Below are 22308 nucleotides of genomic sequence, written 5' to 3' on the forward strand. Positions count from 1 at the left end.
TGTATTAATGAAAGCCAGAAACGGAGGAGTGTTAACCGCAAGGTATAACAAATTCAAATGTTAACACAGACGTGTTGTCAAGCAGTTTATGTTAGAACCACACAGAGAAAAAGTCTGAGTATCTCGACAGTAATCTGCTCCGACAGCTGCAAAAGTAATACAGACGTAAACATTAGGTTCAATGACAGTAAGAACAGTATGAGGTTGGTATGGGCTAAACAGTGACAATTACAACAGCAGAGCAGTAAATCTGAAGAGGAAATGGAGGATAAATCCTTGTTTGTTAAGCCAGGTCACACCCTGTAAATGTCCAAGACCCACTAACAAAGACCTTGGTCGTAGATTTTCACCAGACGTTTGATGTGGAAAAGTTTTTGCCGAAGTTCTTTGCACTGTTTCTTCCTTGCTTGATAGTCTGGTGTCTGGAAGAAAGAATTTTAAGTGAATATTAAACAAACAGTATTATCTGTAGTAGTTCAACATTTTGAGAAATTTTCTCTTTCACTTCTTTTTAAGAAATGTATATAAAAATATCAATACCACTCACATATATTTACATTATTGTCCTGATGCTGTAAAACACTAAATTGTCCCAGTTTTCGCCACAATTAAAAATAAAACGTCTATATGATGTTCAGTCCCACTCATAATTACCTAACCAAATATAAAAACATATACAATGCACCACACGTCTGAATTCATCACTGATTTGTCTGTACGTGTGTCAATCAATCAATCAATGTGTTGTCAAAGCAGTCCCTAGCCTGTGAGTCATAGGTTATGCAGCTCTTTCTGACAGAACCTGTCAGTATGCTAACAGTTAGCTGTCATGCCAAAGAGAAAGTTGGTATTTTCTAAAGAGTTCCCGAAGGCTTACTCCATCATAAAGTACCCAGCAACAAAAATCCTGTGCTGAAATAATGGTCCCCCACCCTGATGAAAATGCCAATGGTGCGTGCATAAGTCCATATATGTGTGCATGTATCAACATGCAGTACAATTAAGGGGCCCAGTTCGAGGGAATATTATCACTCCTGGAAACAGCGCTTGGCTCTGTCCAATATCCCCTCAAAAATCTAAATGTTTTGTTTGGTTTGTACAGAAACCCAAGAGTAAAAAGGATAAGTTGTAGTTGTATAGGTGGTGTGACAAACTACACTATTTGTTGTTTCTTGTGTAAGGTATTACTTTACATTTCTTTGGCAATTTAAATGTTGCTGTTGTTCGGTAAGAGCTATGGAAGCTATGGTAAGTTAGCTTTGGAACTCTGTTGTATTTCCCAAAACAAATGAAACAAATGAACTATTCCTTGAATATCACATTAGTATACCACTGATATAATTCCACTCACCCTTCTCAGGTCTTTGAGACGATTATATTCATCTGCGACACCCTGAAAATGTAAATACAAGTTCTTTCACTGAGTTGTGCTTATTTTTATAACATAAACAATATAAAACAATTCTGAAGCATAAGATTGAAATCTGGCTTTGTAAATCTACATCACTTTGTGTTCTATGGCAGTCCAATAGACTCATACTGAGGATGAACTAAGCTGTTATATGTAATTAAAAGGCACAGCTATGACTATATTCTCCTGGCAGTCCGTCACAAATTTTTCCACTCTGCGCTCCTCCCTTCTGTTTTTTTCTCTACCTGGTACTTCATGGAGCCCTCGTCCAATGCGTCGAGTTCCCGGCTCAGCTTGTGCAACTGGTCACTGATGTCATCCATTTCGGCACAGAGGCACTTATAGCGGGCCAGATCACAGTCAAACTCCCTCTTGTACTGCCGGCGCTGTTCATCTGAAGTTATCTCTGGGTACAGCCTGGAGTGGGATGTTAAAATGAAGACATGAAATGATTATTACATTTAAACTATTATTGAGGCTGTGGCAAAAAGACAAGAGGCGCTTTTTTTCTTATCAGTTATCTTACCAGTATTAAATTAAAATAATTTAAACAGTTGGCCAACTTGCCTCGAAGACAGTAGTGATGCTGCCCACTCTTAGTGTTATTACAGCATTTTGTTCTGAAATAATATGAGTACTGTTTCTTTTAGGGCTATGCATATTCTCTCCATTAATGCTGTGTTTAATGAGAAAAAGTTAGGCTAGAAGAAACTAGGGCTTCCTCTCAGATCTTCCTTAAATAATTTAATTTGGGTACAACTGAGGGGTTTTTAAAAACTGAAACTGATGCTGACTTTTCTTGCTTTTAGCTGCTCAGTCAATATTTATGCTGATATTCAGCATCTTTAAATTTTAGCATTTCCCTGCCTTAAACTACCGAAAATGATATTATAAAAATAATATTCGGTTTTTTACTAGGAGGAAAAGCACGATGGTCCTTTAAATTTCAAAAAAGCTTCTACCCTTTTCATTTGTGTTTTAATACTTTTTGTTGTATTTCCTGTTTTTACGTTAATGAATTACAGAAAAGCCCTTAGCACAGGCCCCATGTAGGAAATGCACTATACAAAAAACTTGCTTGCTTAAATACTTTCTAGGACAAACAACCCAAGATTGCAGTATTAGCTGGCAGCAGAGTAGTGGCCCACCTGTAAAGGTAACCTGTGTGGTCCCGGTCAAGCTCATTGCCTGTGTCTCCGGTGGTGTAACCAGTTTCATACTGGGACTCCATCATCTCCTGAGCAGCAGGCCTGGGCTCTAGGTCCTTCCTCTGCTCCCTCTCAACATGATTAAGAGGAGGTTTCCTGAAACTGTCAGTCTCGTCTGAGGAGCTGCTGGAGCAAACAGGGACCCTGCTGTTCTGGTACAGAGGCTCAGCACCCCGACGATTACTGTTGTCAGCAGAGAAACTACGGTAAAGCAAGACACAAGTATTAGATGTGTGCTTGGATGTCTACAGCCACATTCATTTATGTTGGATGTTGCTTCAGTATTCCCAGGTCTGGACCACTAATTGAATTGATTACTTTGAGTTTCAAGTATTTGGTGGCCATTTTTCAGGCCACAAGAGCCTAAAAACATGATATGCAGAGTGGAAGTAAAACGTGTTGCTTTATCCTCTCACAATATTAAGCTGTATACTACATGAAGTTGATAACAGACTGAATCAAGAAGTGTTTTACTGAGCTTCCTGAGGTAATTTTGTTGATACTACATGCATATTATATTTTACAGTTAAAAAATACAAAACTCTACCAACTCATATTTATCGTGTATCATGACAGCAGAAATAAGAGATGACCTGGAGACAATTAAAGTATTTAAATCAAAATGCAAAGCTACTGCAGCTATTTATATTTATCTTAATTATGACAATGCACAATAATGAGCACTTGGGTCCATCATGTAAACGGGACAGATTTTGCCATAGAGGCTTATTTTCATCTGCAGTCCCTGGCAGGTTGATGGCACAGCACAGACAAATAGTAAAACAATGACATTAACACTATCATGGATTATGACAGCAAGTTTGATTGTCCAGTAGCCACTGTCTTATTTGGAGGCGTTACGTAATATGGGATAATTCTTAGTTCTGTGGGTATAGTGTTCCGGGTATGTGCGGCTTGACAGAAAAAGGCTTACTATCCAATGGTATTTTTTCTTTAATGGTATTTTGATCATTCAGTTGCTGTTGAGATATTTCAGTCTGGACCAGTGTGGTAGACTAACCAAGCAAACTACTGGCCAACATTACCATAGAGCCTGCCACTAGCATGGGTAAAAAAAGTTTTTTTTTAGATTTTACTGTTATATTAACATTAGTACAATCAATTCCACTTACAAACATGTTATTCCATTAACTGGAATAATTATTTTGGAAGCAGTTTTACTGTGAGTTTAACAAATGAATACTTCAGAGGCCATTCTTTATTCTTGATTTGGATCCCAATTAGTTTCCACAAAGTGATCGCTGTCTTCTTGGGGTCCACACAAAACAATAACAACAACAATTTATAACCACACAGAATTAATAAAACAAGAAATGGCTAAAGAAGCCATATAAACAGATCAGATAACAAGTGCAATGACTAAACTAACTAAAAACAATAGACAATAGTAGCCTACAATGTGAACTAACATTTATAAAAAAAAAAAAAGAAGAATTAAAAAGTTTCCAACACAGTAATAACTACAATAACATCTATGTGACTTGGTGGTATTCCGGGCAGAATAAGCTCTACAAAGCACAGCTCCCATATTATTTATCAGTGGACTTGTTTGTGGCATCTGGAATAATGCTCTAGACTGGTTTAAATCTTATTTATCAAACAGAACTTTTTCGGTAGTGGTCCATGATGCTTCCTCCTCTGCGGCCCCTCTGACGGGGTGTGTGGTGTGCTCCAAGGCTCCAGCCTTGGACTCCTGTTGCTCTATGTTTTCATGCTGCCACTGAGACATATCATACATAAACACAAAATTCAGCACCATTGTTATGCCGATGACACACACATTTCTGTCTCATTAAAAACCAAGGTAATTCTCATCAGCTGTCTGTAAGAAATAAAGTGCTGGATGTCCCAAACCCTTCTCCAGCTAAATGAAAACAGATCTGAAATCATTATTTTTGGTCCTCCAAAGCTCATCCAATTTTATAAAATCACCTTGGTTCCCTGTCTACAAATATCTAACCTGTACTCAGAATCTTGGGTAATATATTTTACACTGCCCTTTCATTTGAAAAACAAACATGTTTTTATTTCATCTCTGTAACTTTTATTCAGGGTTAAGCAAAAAAAAAAAACCTCATACCTTCAGCCAAAACAAAACACAGCTGTTCATTTAAAAAAAAATACTAGAATACAACATTATATCACACTAGGACCCCTCAGCTCTGGAACATCTTTCAAATCACTTTTTTTTAAATTCTTTTTAATGCTAGCACACCAATTTCTTTCCAACATGTCTGTTTTATTATTATTGTTCTATCTTATATCATTGTTGGGTATTTTATTCAATTTTATCTTTCTGATTTATACATCACACATTCAGCCTCATTGCAGTCCTCTTTTAATCCTGGTTCAACCATGTAAAGCACTTTGTAACTTTGTTTTGAAAAACAAAGTTTATTATTATTATTCGTATTGGCAACACCAGATGACCAGTGCTCTCAACAGCACTTGGCCAAGTAACTGAGCAGTTCTCCAGGTGTGACAGAGTGAGCAACCAAACAGTGTTAATCATAACAGAAGATGAAACATATCCAGAACATTTCTTTGAAATTTGAAAAATTATTTAAATCAATCAGTAAATTATGTAATTAAACACCCAGTAATTTGGTTTTCATCCATGGTTCCAACACATCACATATTTACTTACTCTCACACTCCCACAACTAAAATCAGAAAACAGAAGAGAAGAGAAGAATATGTGTCTCTCTTTATTATTATTTAACCGTTTTATGGAGACCAGCCAAACTTTAGGCATTAATCGGTGACCTCACAGGAAGTAAGATGTGTGCGTTTTAAAGTTCAGGACTGAAACCTGTTTTTCTAATGGGTCCTGTTTTTTCAGCACAGACCATACTGCGTTGTTCCTCCATCACTCATCGGCTGTGACCATCACTCACCTGCTTTTATAATTTCCCTCACTGTGGATGCTGACGGTTCCGTTGCCGTAGGAGACCACACTATTCTCCGCCCTGAGGTCAGGTGCTGTCGGAACCTGCTGGGTGCTGCGTGCCTCTCCAACATGGTTCACCTAGAAGAGTACCATGAGACTGAATCAGAATCCCTTCATTTAATGTCAGTTTGTTCCAACACAGTGCAGATCATTTAGGACAGAAAATCAACAATAACAATAAATACAAATGATGTCATCTGTGTGTCTTTCAGTACTAAACATTTTGCCAGATTTAGCATCATGATATATGAGAGAAACCCCTCAAGAGGAATCAAATGCATATTTTATGCTGGAAAGAAAGAATCTTTTCTGCACTAAATCTGTCACATAAGTAACATAAGTGGAAGGTTCTCACACTGTGCTCAAAAACACTTGGATGAGAGAGGCTGTGTCACTGCCAGACATGTTTGCATGTAGCCAGACAGATACAACGACAAACACACACACACACACACACACACACACACACACACACATACACAAACTTGGCTACAGTGTGGCACACTGCAGTAAAATCAAGAAAAGCTCTAATATCCATCCAGTCCCTTCCGGGATGATCAGGGTTTCACCTCAAATCCAACAACTCTCAGAACCAATTAATTGGAAGGACACACACAAAACCAATTTTCGGAACTGTTTCTGACATGAAACGCACGTTACCAGTGGAGGAGTATGTGTGTGTATGCATGTGCGCATGTGTTTCATCATAGGAATGCTGAGAGAGGTTGAGACAGGAGTGAAATCAGTGGAACAAACATTTCTGATGTTCCATCTTTCTGAACTATCAGGTAAACATGCAGCAAAGCATCATGGTTCTTTTCTTTAGAAAAAACAGCACAATGTGCTTATCAAACACAGCAATGTTACAACCCTCTAGCAGCCACAGAAATGGGACAAAAGATTTAAAAGAACATATGATATCAAACTCTAAAACTGCATTATGTTTCATGTAATCCACTGTCATACTGTATAATGCATAATTAATGATTCCTAGTCTGTGGCCTATTTCTGGATCCCAGTGTAGTCGCACAGGATGACAATCTAGTGAGCTGATGCGAATGTCTGGAAAAAGCAGCCTGTGAAATAGATCTCATAAATGTGGAGTCGGAGGATGATCCTCTATGTGGAAAAAAACCTCCCAGAGAACTGCAGGGAATCTGATCCGCTGCAGCAGAAAGATGCTGTGACAGCCGCAGCTTTGTACAATTTGAGTGTTTTTAATTCCTATGCTGTTCAGTCCAGTCAGTATTTGTGAAACTAATAGTGAAATAGTGAAAATAAAAGTGATCTAAAGATGGAGAGAGGGAGATTTCAGCTGCAACTAATGATTATCTTCTTGATTAATCATTTATAATCATCTATAAAATCCCAATATATTGTGAAAAAATGTCCCTCAGTATTTTCCAGAGCCCAAGGGGACACATTTAACAAGCTGGTGCTAGCAAATATTTGGCAGAGTGACTCTAATCCATTATTAAATTTGTTGCAGATTCATTTTCATTTTCAACTAATTAATTAATGTAATAATTGTTTCAGTTCTAGCCCCAAAAGTGATGTTGTAAGATTGCTAAAGGAATCCAAACATTTCTAATTTACAGTGAAAAAGCAACAAATCCTCAATTCCAAGACTGCGATTAGCAAATTATTTCTGTTGTCGTATTTGATTAATCATTTTGGCATTTTATTTCTTTATAGTTCTGCAACCTAAAATAAATCAACATCTTAGGATATTTAGGAGGAGCTGCACACTCATCACATTAGTTCATAGTCTTAGTTCGGTTCTCCTCTGACTCTTTGGGAGTTGCCCGTGTTGATAAATATTAATAGGACTGTCCTATTCAACACAATCAACATACAATTTTCCAGCATTATGCAGTGTTTGCTTTTAATCTAGTTATACTACATTCTTGTCTCTCAGTTATCACCCTTTTACAGTTCTGTTAAAAAGAAACATAGCACAAAACACAAGGAAATTACTTCTTTGCCAGGGGTCTAATCTGCAGCAGTGTGTAGCAGTCCCTTCACACACTGAATCATTTAGCGCCACCACACTCTGTAGGGATTCACACAGCAACACTGAGGCAACTCAACCCTTTTTATACATTATACATGCCACATACATTATATATGCCTCCCTGCAAGGCAAGCATCTTCACTGCAATACAAGAGTGCCCCAGAATAGGGTTGGCATTTCGATGAAGCGATTCGCTACTTTGCAGTGGTAGGCAGTATGTAGGCCAAGGCCTCGCTGGATGAACTGATTGAATATGTTTCTTCCCTCTCCATAATGAGTCATGGTGGACATGATACATTCATAGTACGCTGCTACTCTAGTAGATTAATCACTGCTAAATGCCACACAAGGCTACTGCTGTGAAGTAAAAACAGCTCAGCTTTCAGGGGGCTCTACAGCTAAATGCTGGAGCACTGATGGTCTGGGGGGGTGGATCTCGGTATAATGTGAGACGCACAAAATTATGTATAATGTTTCAGAATGTTCTCTAACATGGGAAATACTGGATATGCTCAGTTCTTCAGGCCTCTAAAAATCCTTCAAATTAAATAATCTAAGAAGAAAAATCACTCTTAGCTTGGACTCACAACCTGTGATGAGGGGTAGCAGGTAGACGCTTCTTGATTTTGAGAGGTCACAAGCCAAAAAGTCTGGGAACCACTGGTCTATAAGAGACAGGAAGTGAACTGCAGTCTACAGAGGACTTGGACACTTTGTACACCCACATTCATCCACAATGTAACAGCATCACACAACTTCGACCTTGTTGACTTCTAACAAACTACCAAAGCTGCCATTTTTCTGTAGAGTCATTATTCACAAGAGGTCGCTCATTGGTTTGCCACTTCCCACAGGATGTTTTGACACTTTGACCCACAGCCTCAGTCTGTGGGTCTGCAGTAACTATGTTACTATTAAATTTTCACAAATGATTTTTGTGCCCTGAATTATGCAACACTTCTAGATGTATAGTGTACCTCTCTAATGTTTTTGATTAATAATATAGAGAATAGTAAAAAAAATAAATGGTTAATTCCAAGTGCTATGAAAAGTTTATTAATAAATATCTGTTGAAATATTTGTTTCCAACCTGCATGCTTATAAAAAAAGATTAATTATTTAGTAAGTAATACAATGTTGCCACTTTGTTCATTTCAATCCTCTACCTTATTTTCTATACTGCTTTTGTCATATAGTGGTTGTTTCCTTTAAGATAAAGTGATCATGAATCTGTGCAGCAAATGCATGTGTCATAATACCTATTTGAACAACCTGAAACTTTAAAGCTGGCTCTTACCTATGAAGTACATTACTTTAAAACTCTCTACGGCCTGTTTGATTTCACAGGAAATCCCATAAAGTTGTTTGTCACCCATTTTTACACGGTTTCTGTGCAGCTGTTATCACTTGTCTGGTTAATGATCAGTCAGAGCGAAACCTGGGTGTGCCGAAGATAAACAGCAGTCTTCTCTGAGTCAACAGCGGCAGGTAACGTGAGTTTGTGAAACATAATGTTCATTGGGCAGAAGGGAGAAACTTTACAATGTGCATATATATCTGCAGTGAGCTTTGCGGCTGCCGGTACCTTGAAAAGAGCTAATATGAGATTGTAAGCAGCTTTTGTTTCTTTATCTGGCTACACAAAAGCAGAACTAAACATAAACCACAAGTCTTTTATGGACTTACTGTAAGTAGTATATACTCACTTATTCACACAATCCCCATTCATCCTCTGATAAAATATGATGAAGAAATAAATAATAAAACACATTACTCACCCAGTCCTGTACATCCTGCCCCTCTGATGGCCTGACCCGCGGCTCGTCCCAGTAGATGTTGGCTTTGCCGTGGCGCCAAATCTTGCTGCGGGTCTTGTACGCGTAGTAAGCAGACAGGGACAGGGCCAACACCACCATCAGACCCAACACTAACGCAACTGCCTGAGGAAAGAATGTAAATTATGTATCAAAATAGAATAAAATCGAATAGAACAAAATATAACAATCCTACTAACCTCCTCAGGGTCCATGTAGCAGTAGTGGTGCAGGTATTGATTGTACATAGGGAACCCCCCTGGAAAACCGGCCCCCACGCTGCCGCTGAGGCTGGGATTGCCCTGGATGTTCTGGCACATCATCAGCATGGGATTGTACAGCATGCTCTGTGAGCTCTGAGACATCGGGTTCACCCCGATCACAAAGATGATGTCGATAATGCCCTTGAAATCAAAACAGAGGCACATTTAAACAAAGTAATAATTTAAATACTTCTCATAAGATTACTGTAATACACATAGCAGATACTAGTTCTATGCTTAGTTTAGTATCATGTCTGAATTACTTCCTTAAAGGTCCAGTGTGTAACATTTAAGAGGATCTATTGGCAGAAATGGAATATAATATTCATTAGTATGTTTTCATTAGTGTATTCACCTGAATATAGTAATCCGTATGTTTTTTGATACCTTAGAATGATCAGTTTCTATGTACAGACGCCATGGGTCGCCTTCCATAGAACCATAGAGCCGCCATGTTTCTACAGTAGCCCAGAATAGACAAATCAAACACTGGCTCTAGATAGGGGTGTTCTCCTACACTGCTAGATGACACTAAATCTTACATGCTGTACCTTTAATGTGTTGTATTTCCTGAAACAGGATGTTGGGGTAAGTGGTGACACATCAAGTTTAGTAAATTAAGTAAAGTAAAAGAAATTATACAACTGAACCAAAATGATGGTGTGCTGTCACCACTACTATTTCCACCTAGATAATCCTCCCCTATCTGCAACATGTTGTTCTGTGTGTGAAGTTTAAAGTCATCCTCACAAGTGAAGGGAATCATTCATTTACTGACACATTTGATATTTTGTGAGACTCACCTGAAGGACAGCTAAGATGATATCACAAATAAACACAGTGAGGTAGAACCTGCATCCCCGCATGATCCGTGATCGTGAGAAACTCCCCACCAGGAACCCCAGTGAAACCAGGAAGTTAATGGCCGCCATGGAAATCATTGCGGCCTTTGCAGACTGTGGCGTCATGTAAGAGCTACCATAGCCGTAGCTGCCTCCATAATATCCCAACTCCGTACCTGCGACGCCCCCTGCAGCCCCAAAACCATAGCCCCCATACCCAAATCCATTCATGTCCCACACCAAGGTGGAAGCCACGCAGGCGAAGATGAGGAAACACATGAGTACTGTAGCTCCTTGGAAGGTTTTGACGAACCCAGGAGGAGAAAACCAGCGGTAGAAGTGTTGAGGCCTCTCCTCCATGTAGTAGGAGTCTGGAGGGACATTATGGGTGTAGGGGACATACTGACTCTGGGGGGAATGAACACTCCTTGAAGGGTAGAAGCCTTGGGAGGTGGTGCTGTAAGGTGGGCTGTACACAGGGGGGCTATCGTAGTACCGTGGCTCATACATGGCTTAGCGGATGTTACTGCAATTTCACCTGGAAGAGGGAGTAAAAGATTTAGATAACATTTAATCAATTCATGGTAGAAGCAGTGTCCTTGTTACATGTTACACTATCATTATATCACTTATGTTTCAGCACCACAAAATAATGCATTTAACAGCAGCTTTGAAGGTGGCAAATCCTAACCTTGTGTCTCAACCCTCTGGAGTGATGCCTTGAGTACACTGACTCTTAAAATTGAAAATGTGAATGCAGAAAATAAAATTACTTTACTTTAAATGCCAGTCCCTTAGTCCTTCCAGCTCTTCTGTTCATTATAATGTAACTAGTTTTTCTTTTAAGCACAGCAGGCACCCTCTCTGCCCTTCATTCACCTCAGCCCATCCCTGAACCATCTCCGGTGTCGCTGACCCACACTTCATCACTCCAGAGGAACTCAACCCAACAGGCTTCAATAATTCAGACAGACAGCAGATAAGAGGCGAGCCGGGGCAGCCATGCGGGGTGTTTACTGCAGGGGGAGAACCAGACCAGACCTGTTCATTCCCTGTATCGCATCTACTGTTTGTTACCTGTGTGCACCTGCTCAGTGTGTCAGCCCACTGAGAGAAAAGGAGAAGCTACAAAACAAGCCCAGTCAGCCGTGGCAGAGCTGTTTGGGGTTTTTTGATCAATTGCAGAGTTTATATAACATTTCAAATGTGGCCTCAGAATCAGTAAGAACAACAAAACAAAAATAACTTCTCAATTTGTAAAATGTAACTTTGCTCTATCTTCTCTACTCAACTTTTGAACTATGTACATTAATTCATGCTGTTATACATAGAAAACAAACAAATATTTAGTTTCTGTCCACTTTTCATTGCAAGTGTTAGATCTGATCACTTTATGTGTCCACTATCAATATTTTAAAGTTTTCTTTAAACATTCAAGAGGTCAGATCATTGAACACAATTAACAGGACATATTCATTAAAGCCTTATAACATATTCAACAATTCAATTATTAGCTAGGACTAGTATTATACACACCTTACCCAATTTTCACCTTTGCACCAGTCCATCCATGTGAGGCTCCCTTCTCACAGCACATAGTCCACTTTATACCTCATCGACGGTTGTAAACTTCGTCATTTTCCATTATGGATTCGTTTTGCAAAGAAAAAACCCGTAAATGAAACCTGCCGAGCTGCCTGACTCACTGCGGGCCCCGCCGAGCAACCGGCGCTGTGTCTCCGCAGGAGCAGAGTTCACCTGCTGCTGACCTGACGGCTCCCACGTGTTCTCTCATAGACAGTTTATAGGCTGCAGCTCCGTTCACATGAAACATTAAAGACTGCATGTTAACTATACTGTCTGTCCGGTTCATGCAGCTACTGTGTCTGTTTAACGTTTATTAATGTTTGGATGTTTACTATAAATGATGGCTTGATTGTTATAATAATAATGATTTTAGTTATTATTATAGTTGCATAGTTATTATCTGTAGATGGTCATACAGTGAAGCAATTGCCTATGCATTAAGGGTAATTAGAACTGAAACAATTAGTCTATTAATTGATTAGTGGATGAACAGAAGAATTACTTTTTATTTTTTTCATTCATCAAGTCATTTTTTGAGCAGATAAAAGCCAAACATTACCAAGTTCCGGCTTCTGAATTGTGAGTATTTGTCTTCTTTTGTCTCATGTAAAAGTAAACATTCATATATTCTGGAGTTATGGAGGGTTGTTCAGACACAGTGTTTTCTGACATTTTATACAACAAACTATTAATAAGGAAATAACCTGAAGATTAATGAGTATGAAAGTAATCTTTAGTTGCAGTCCAGAAGGTAATTAAGTTTTGTAGTGTTAATGCTATACTGAAAGCAGGCCAGCATTGGGGCCACTGCCACCCCTAAAAAGATCCTGGCCACCCCAGATAACATTAAAAAATGGAAAATAATTTAATGATCTGTTATAAGTTCAATGAAAAAAAAATCCATATTTACATATAATATTTGGGGAAAATGTGTGGAAATCAGCATATATTTCTGCCACCCCTTAAAGTCCCCATGCCACCCTTTTGCCATCCCATGAATATTTCTCTTGATCTGCCCCTGAGGCCAGCAGATATAGTCCAACATTGGTACTGCTGTTTTTTTCCCCAGAAGATTAAACATTATAACTGAGGCTTCACTGTCCTCCTCGTGTCCAGATCACTTTACAACAGCTATCAGTCCGCAGAAAACATTATTGTCCTTAATGCTGCTGTACTAAAACACCCAAATGACTATTATCAATGTCCACACAAAAGAACGGTAAAGAAAAGAAAAACACTTTGATAATGTCATCTTGACAAACACTGATGTAAGTGAAATGACTGTCGCTGCTGTATCCACATGGAAAAACGGGTCAGTGTACAGCACTAATTATAATGCACACGCATGTGATTTTATAGCAGAAGGGACACAGCAAATGTTAACCGACAGGTAATGTAGGGGAGTTTGGCCTAATAGCAGTTGACTCAATGAGAATCACAATACAGACTATTATTATGTCACCACATTACCAAGATGTTTTCTGAGTGTCTGTAACAGATCCTGTCTGGGGACTGGCCAGACAAATCAACAACACTGTTGTTAAGGTACAATGAAACACAAACCCTGTATATTCCTCTGCAATTCAAAGTATTTAAAGGAGGATTTTAACAAGTAATAGAAGATTTTCAGATTTCAAGTTCTGTAGTTTCCTGAAAGGGTGAATTGTGTCACTTAACAACTGTTTTGGCTTCTTGGACTCCAACTTGCTCTCTACAATATACATCCAGAGGACCAACACAGTGTCCAACAGTGAAATCCAAACAGTGATTAAAATGCATCTTTAGTGTTTTTCTATCACACAATGTGCTTTCTGGTGTTTTGTTGTGAGCAACATACCTGTAGCTGAAAAGGTTCAATAACAAAGATTTGTACTGTCTGTTTACTGAGTCTGACAGAGTTTTTAACAGTTGAAAAGACTCACACTTGATTCTGAACCCACAATTTTATCCATCTGAATATATATTTTTTCTGAAGCTATAGACTAAATTACAAAGCTTAAGGATAATAAATAAAAAACCTGGATGAACAATAGTTGCCCATGTAAGTTAAACCGACTGTCAACACAGACGTTGTAAATAAGAAACAGCTTACAATGCATGTGCGTAAAAAAAAACGTTATCATACAAACTTTCACAGAATTCTTTTGTAAAAATCACTGTTGAACTTTAATTTAAAACATACACTGAATCAACATGTTGCTCCTCTGCGTTGAAATAAATGACAGGAACATAATAAGAAAATACAACATGATATGAAAGCTTTACAAAAGGAGTGTACCATTTAACCCGTATAATGTTGTAACTCAGATGTTATAGTTGTGTTTATTGTGTGTTATAAACCAGGTTTCATGTCAGCTCTGACCTCATGCTGATGCCTGTACAAAAATGTCTAACAATCAATGAAAAATATGCTTTTAATTCAAATTACAATATCTTCAATGCAATCAATACACGGACACAACAAAACACAAAAAAGGGACAAATGAGAAAAAGATGATTGCTCATCTGTTGCTGCAGGTATTTCTTTTCCTTCATGTTCGATCACTTGTCATGGTTTCCTGGTCAAAAGTGCGGATTCTGTTTTTGATGTGGCTTAATTTAGCTTTCAAGTAGTCACAGCGTTCCTTTTTCTCTAGGAAAGCAGGGTCCTGTAAAAACATACACATAAAATCTATTGATTAACCTGTATTATCCAAATCTGTCTTTCTCTTTCTCTTTTCCTCCTTCACTTTCAGCTAACTGCTGTCTGGCCGGATTCATTCTGTAATGTAGCTGCGTTAAATGAGAATTTCCAGAGTTACACACATTTCATGATTGGAGCAATTTTATTTTCATCAGTGGACAGCTTTATTGAAGAAAATATTGCCTGGATGTTTACACAACAGTAGCAATTCTAACACAAATCTGGCTTAAGTGTTAGCAATGCCAAATTATTTTCAATTGTTTTAGAGTAAACAGATGGAAGACAGGAGGAACTAGTGCCCTCACAATAATCGCTCCATCACTTACACTCTTTTTCTGCTGATACTGCTTCAAAATGCTTTGAATCCTCTGCCGATCCTAAAAGATAAATAGATCGATAACCAAATGGTTTGCACAAATTATGACACCCAAACACACAACAGTCTACATCACAACTGCATCATGTAGAAATAGATATATTTAATATGAGGAGGCCTGATTAAATCCTCAAGGTCTTGACAGAAATGGTTTATATGGTTTATGTAAATAAAGATACATCTATCTCACCTCTTGGCTTTTTCCATCTCTGAGGAGTCGCGCCATCGTGGCATCCAGCTCTCTGAACTTACTGAGGGTGGTGCTGATGTCTCTGTGAAGGTCCTTGTATTCCTGATACTGATCATTGAAAACAGCTTTGTACTTTTCCCTTTCTTCCACACAGCTGATCTCTGGATACTTTCTACAGGGAAGGATTTTAGGGGCGATTAATAAGGTGATTCTGTTGTCAAGTATACACAGTATGTAGTATATATGATAATGTGGACAGAGATATGTTTTGTGAAATACAGTTTAAATGTTCACTCACATGATGTAGTCTGCGATGACATTGACTTTGGGGGTGTAGTCAGTTCTGTTAAGACTGACTGGGTTATTATGGACCTCAGGGGTGAGTGCATTTTGATTGTTATAATCTTTTCTCAGAGACTTATCCATTTCATCCTTGAATGATATGCGCTTTGTTTTTTGAGGGGTTAGTGGGATGGACTGGTGAAACTCCTCCTGGGGCTTAAAGTAAAAGAGAAAAAGTATTATTCCTAAAACATGAACCAACAAATGAAATTATCAAATGACTACACCACTATGTGCGCTGGCCTGTGTCATCATGACAAGAAGATTTTTAAGAGGCCTAGGTGACAAAATTTAATTTAAGCTGTCAGAGAACGTTTTTTTTTAAAAGCACAGCCAGGGGAAAAACTGCCCCATTCTTTTGCTTCGACAAGCTAAGCCTCCCCTCAGCCGGGAGGTGGAATTATTATGTTCACTCCTGGCCTCTCACCCTTTCTTATGTGACATAAAATACATTAGCTGACCATGCTGTTTCTCACCCGTAGGTGGTGGCTGTGATGCTCGATAACATGGACCCTATTTGCAAACAGCTATGAGCTTGGCAGCCGTTGAAGTGAACAATCCAGAGTACTTGGAACATAACAACAATAACATATCTGTTTTTAATGTGCTCATTTCTATTTACTACTGAGCATACAGATGCACACATGTAGTGTTTGTATAGCTCAACCATTGATTTACATTATTAGAAATGAACGTGTGTTAGTGCCAATGTCACTCTTGTTACACTTGTAGACAACACCTCTTGTCAGCAGCAACAGTAAACAGACTTCTGTCATGTCAAATGCTTTAAAATATTGTATTGGATGTGTACTGGATGTTGTGCTAATGAAATCGGATTGGATGCCAATGCCATGTGCCATATAGTCTGCATGTTTCTGGCACATCTGTAAAAAGAGCACTACAGTCAATAAAGGAAAAACACAGTTTACAGCTTTGAGACGAATCCTGGTTGACTACCATCGCATCAACAAGCAGAAAAAGCTGAAAAATCATTACTGACAAATGGCATGCTCACTGCAGATTGTCTTGACTGACTTTAAATTTCATTGTATTTGATCTGCCATTATTGTTTTCTTGCTGTTGTCGGCTCATTTATATCTCAGTAATAGTATCCCTTACTGTTGCTACCAATAGATGCAGTGTTTTATATGTCATACTGAAAATAACCCCAAAAGGGGGGAGTGATGCCCAAACATCATATAGACATCTTCTTGTTTCACACCTCAGGAGAGAGTGTGTGACATAGCAGCACTGACAGTAAAATGAGTCACACAAGAAAGGGGATAAAGCATGAGCTTTATAAATACGGAAGCTGAGAACAAAACTTGTGACAGTGAACACCTTCTTTTGTACTTTAAGACTTGTATGGTGAATTTAACCTTCTATACTGAATCCATGAGGAGCATTTCGCATATCCAGCTGCAAAATGCAACTCTCTATTGTAAATTATTTCCTTCCCCCACTTTAAAGTTAGAGAGATGAGATTTTCTTTCATTTAAAATTTCCATTGGATTAATGAACTGTACCTTGTTCTCAAAGTACTCCCGCTCCCTGCGTGTGGCCTCATGCCTCCACATCTTCAGACACACCAGGAAGCTTCCCAGATACATTGTCATGTTGATGAAGATGAAAGCGGTTCCCGCCATCTGGCCCCCATCAACCCGACACAGATTGGCCATGATCGGGTTAACGCCTATTGTCATGTAGCACAGGCCCCCACGGTTCAAATCGTTCAGGTAGACGATCCCTGCTGCCATGTAGAGCAGGAACATTGCCACGTTGATGAAGGCCTCCGTCAGAGGCCACCAGGGGGAGTCGAGGAGGATGGTGCGATAGTACATAGTCATTCCCATCACCAGGAGAATGAGGGTTATAATCCAGGAGACACCAGCAATTGCCAGTATAAAGGGAGTCATAGGGCCTCTGTAGCTGTATCCAGACAGCCCAAGCCCGTTGTTATATGCGCCATTATAGAGTCCGAAGCTGTTGGACCACTCACTGTCTTTCTGGACGTAGGCGATGACACAGGCCAAGACCATGCCCCCAAATAGGAGCTGAAGCCCAGCAAGAAGTCTGAGCAGACCTGGCCAGGATTTCAAATAAGAATACTTCTGGTTATAGACTTCCAGCTTCTCAGCGTAGTACTCTGCAGGGTGGATACTAGTCAGTAGAGATTCCTCTCGTGGGAACAGATCATCACAGGGGCTCTCCAGTAACAGAGGCTTATGGGAGTTCTGGCTGGAATTGCCCAGTGATTCACCCCAGTTCCTGCGCTCAGGCAGGGGACTTACAGGGGGGCTCACCCTGGTCCCATTAGGAAGGATCTGGATGCCTCTGGTGCTGGCTTCAGAGTCATTAAAACTGCCACTTTCCCTTGTCCATTTATGGATAATGCCACCCCATGACTGAGGGATGAGGGATTTAAGCCTGTCCTTCATGCTCCCTTTTTTGTCATTGTTCTCATTCTCTGCGTAAGGTGGAGAACTGATTGTGCAGTTAGTGGAGTTAGTATCATCGTCATCTGTAAGATTGTCTGGTGTGGGTGTATGAGTAACCCACACAGGCACTGGTGGATCACTAATGGAGTTCCTCTTGCTAGAGGACGACCCAACCACACTGTCAGCCTCTTGTCTCTTGAATTTCCTGCTCCAGCTTTTCATGCTGCTGGCAGATTTTGGTGATTAATTGAGAAAGAAATATTCACACAATCCTGATGAGGCATGGAGGGAGAGAAACTGTGGGGGGAAACAAGACAAATGATCAGTTATGTATGATAGGAAGGCAAGTATACAATATATATCATAATTATATGTTCTAAAATGTATAATTAACACACATGAACCTCAGTAGCTTACGTTCTCTCTCGCTCTTATGTTTAAGAGTCAGATTTATGAACTTTCAGCTTAAAATACATTTTTATTTTTATACAACTAAAATCAGACATGATAGTGAAACAGATGTTATCAATTAGTGGCATTGCTTCCCTTGACCTGGGACCCACTGTGTCTGCTGACATATCCACCAGCCCTGCCAAACTAACTTGCCTATTGAGACACGATCACAATACGAGCACACCTGAGTTAACAAGAATGCAGTTTAATACCATATGCAAATGCAAAAACCCATTTATTGGATGTCATTATACAGATAAAGTATCCAGATGCAGATCATATTTTATGTAATATGAGGAGCCAATTGGTCCTATGAGTTATCCCTTTCATACAAATAGACATGCATTTAATCCATCATTAAAACAAAAATATTGATTATATATTAACCCTGATTGACTTGTATAATCCATCACAATAAACATTAATGCTATTTTCCTTTTTGTCAATGGTAATGTAGTTTAAGTGCAGACTCTGACAAAACATAATGTAGACTTAATGTTCATTTTGGATTACACAGCTTTGAGCAACTTCTATTAGCAGACTGCTAATAGATTTTTGAATTAAATGGAAATAAAAGTGTGCCTGTAATCGTAGGAAAAATAAAGATTGCTAAAACACACCTGCATTGTTTGCAAAATGGTTACAGTATGTGATTTTTGAAAAACAAAACCAAGCTGCCAAACTACTGGAATGGTCCTACACATTCATCAAATTGCATGGGTCAGCATCATAAATACAGCAGACTGTCTGCTCCAAGAGAACAGCTCAGAGAGGGATAAGAACAAGACTATAGTAGAGCTCAGGCTCAACTAATAACAGAGGAGTTTAAGCTGAGCTGTGACTCACAGCAAGCTGCTGCATGAGCTCTTAATACACCGCAGCAGTCATGAAACTGTCACAGTACATCACAAATTAAGTATATTTGAGTATATTTACCTTTAAGACCTTTATCTTTAAAACCTCAAAACCAACAACTTTTCTTACCTGTTTAACCCCAACTTGTTTCTCTGGTCAGAGTGTCTGCTTGTGAGGAAACAGGAACTGATACCTACTGTAAAATGGCTGCCGTGTCCACCAGGCCCACTCAGCTCACACTCTTCAGTATCTCAGGTGACTCACTCCTGGTGTTAGATGCTCAGTTCCGCACACGCAGGGCGATTAGCCAATGTGTGTGGAGAACTGAGGGGGGAGTAAAAGCTTAAACATTAAACCTGAACCGCCCCTGTGCTGGTGCTGACTGGCACCACTAGTTAATCTGTGGGAGAGAGAGAGAGAGAGAGAGAGAGAGAGAGAGAGAGAGAGAGAGAGAGAGGCTGAAACTGTTGACATTAATAAAACTGAGGAAAGGAGGTGGTGATCTAACCTGAAATAGTGCATGTAACCCACAGCAGGTGCCTGAATGGCCATTTAGGCTGCTTGAAGTGCATATTATTGGTACTTTATTAATACGTAAAGGGCGAGAAGTTGATAGTCCACTCTTTAATACTACTTCAGGGACTCCTATACAAGCCTAGCATTGTCTGTTAAAACTTAAAGTATTATGGATATCACTGTAAACTATCAAAAACAGTGGCTTGTCCACAAGATTACACTTATTTTTTGAGACAAGCATGTGTTTGATATCAGCCCTACGATATCAATTACATCTCATATCTAAGATCTGTGAAATACTGCTTTATCATCCCGTCATTTATGAATAATTCATTCTCATCTCAGCTGTGTCATATTGTGTTGTTGTCACAGAGGGAACTGGAGTGTTTGGCACTAGAGGGCAGCAAGATCCTGTTCTTCTCACTTAGACCGCCACTCTCTCTCTCTCTCTCTCTCTCTCTCTCTCTCTCTCTCTCTCTCTCTCTCTCTCTCCCTCACTGAGTTTGTTCTGTCTCTTTATCTCATTTACTGTCTCTCTCTCTCTCCCTCTCCCACTTACCTTTTCTCTGCTGCATTTAGTGTTTCCAAACCTGGCTGCCCCTGTGAACACCAACCAACAACTATTAGCAACTAATTCTTTATACCATGTTTCTTCAGTCACATGCAAAATATGGAATAAAATAGCAGCTAAATGCATTGAATACATCCTGATCTTGATAATGTTTTCAAGTGCAAGTTGTTATTTCAATACCGCCAGTATCGAGTCTGCTTTCCCCTTTAGCAATGACTCGATGCTACATTTCTTTCTTCACTCTGATTAACCCTACATATCATGAAGGATACAGCAGCAATCATTCCTGCTGTATAATGTGACGTCACTCTGTGCCAGTGATTCTTCCAGCTCTGATTTTCATGTAGAGACAGCTCAAGGCAAGGACATCTGTAGTGACCCCCCCACCCCCCTCCACCCTCACACACACACACACACACACACACACACACACACACACACACACTGCAGTACTCTTACAGTACAGTAAACACATAATGCAACCCACTTTCTCAAGTGAGTAGGCTACCAGTCCCACCAGTGGCCTTGGCCTGGGGCTACCTCATCTGTTGGTGCCATGTGTGTCCTCTACTGCCGGCACAGGGGCCTGCTCAGCTGCAAATAATATGCAGAACAATGCAAGAGTCACGTATAAGGAGTGTTTGGATAATATATAAAGCAAAAGCCTAACATGTTAAATAGTTACATAAAATAGCATACATACAGGTCTCACCGTCCTGTGTAACATAAACATGATGAATAATTGAAATATGTTGTGAATCAAATGTTTAAATGTGAAATGTCTCCACTTTTTGAAAATAAATTTAGCACAGATGAAATGATGTTATTTTACATCAAATATGTAATTACGAAAGATAAATACGGAAAAGAATGAATGAGGAAAATGTTAAAAGAAGAGATTGAAATTTCAGGAAATATGCTTATTGGCTATCTTGCTGAGAGTTGGATGAGAAGATCAATACCACTCTTATTTTTGTCTGTTGGAAAGCTACCAGGAGACCATTAGCTTAGCTTAGCACAAAGGCTCTGTCTAAAGGTAAAACAAGACTACAAGAAGAGCAAAGAACGGCACTGAAGTCAGTTATTTCTTTGCCTCATTCAAAGCACTTTGAATTGTCTTTCTTTTCGAAAGGTGTTGTACAAATAAACTTGCCTTGACTTGCCTATTAAGTAATTTTTCCTTTTACCTTCATGCATTTATGATTTGACTATGGCTAATGTATTGTCTTTGCTAACACACTGATGTGTGATGGCAAGTCTTATAGTCCTTTCACAGGGGTCAGAGTTATCATATAGTGGCCTGACTCTGAGTGCTTCATTACAGAGTGATGTACTGATGATCAAGTATTAAAAGATGGGGTGGTGATGAGTGATGCCAGCTTTTCAGTAATACTGGTGGCTGTGTAGAAAGTGAATCTACAGTATATAACTATAAACTGTAGACCTACTTGATGTGAGATGTAATCATAAATCTGAATTTCTAGCCTTGGCTGAAATTATTCTGTCAAGTGGAGAACACATGTGCAGCTACGTGTATACATTATGTGCGTATATATGCACACACGCACATACACACTGTGGATACATACATGTACATTTTCATGCTTGAAGTCTTGACACACGGCTTGAGGGCTCCAAAAAGAGCTCTTTTCCTCCTTCAAAGCTAAGAAGAAGGGAAGCTGCAGCAGCCACCAACAGACAACATCATTTGTATCCGTTCATTCTGCCTCAGAGAGAGAAATGTGCAACAGAGGAAGAGATGCAGATAAATAGA

General features: G+C 39.3%; 1 pseudogene; it reads right to left on the minus strand.

Moving 5' to 3' along the window:
• Positions 1-72: 72 nt before the first annotated feature.
• Positions 73-20379, minus strand: LOC127359577 (uncharacterized; annotated as a pseudogene).
• Positions 20380-22308: the final 1929 nt, after the last annotated feature.

Source organism: Dicentrarchus labrax, unplaced genomic scaffold, assembly GCF_905237075.1.
Source record: "Dicentrarchus labrax unplaced genomic scaffold, dlabrax2021, whole genome shotgun sequence".
Classification (NCBI taxonomy): Eukaryota; Metazoa; Chordata; class Actinopteri; family Moronidae; genus Dicentrarchus; species Dicentrarchus labrax.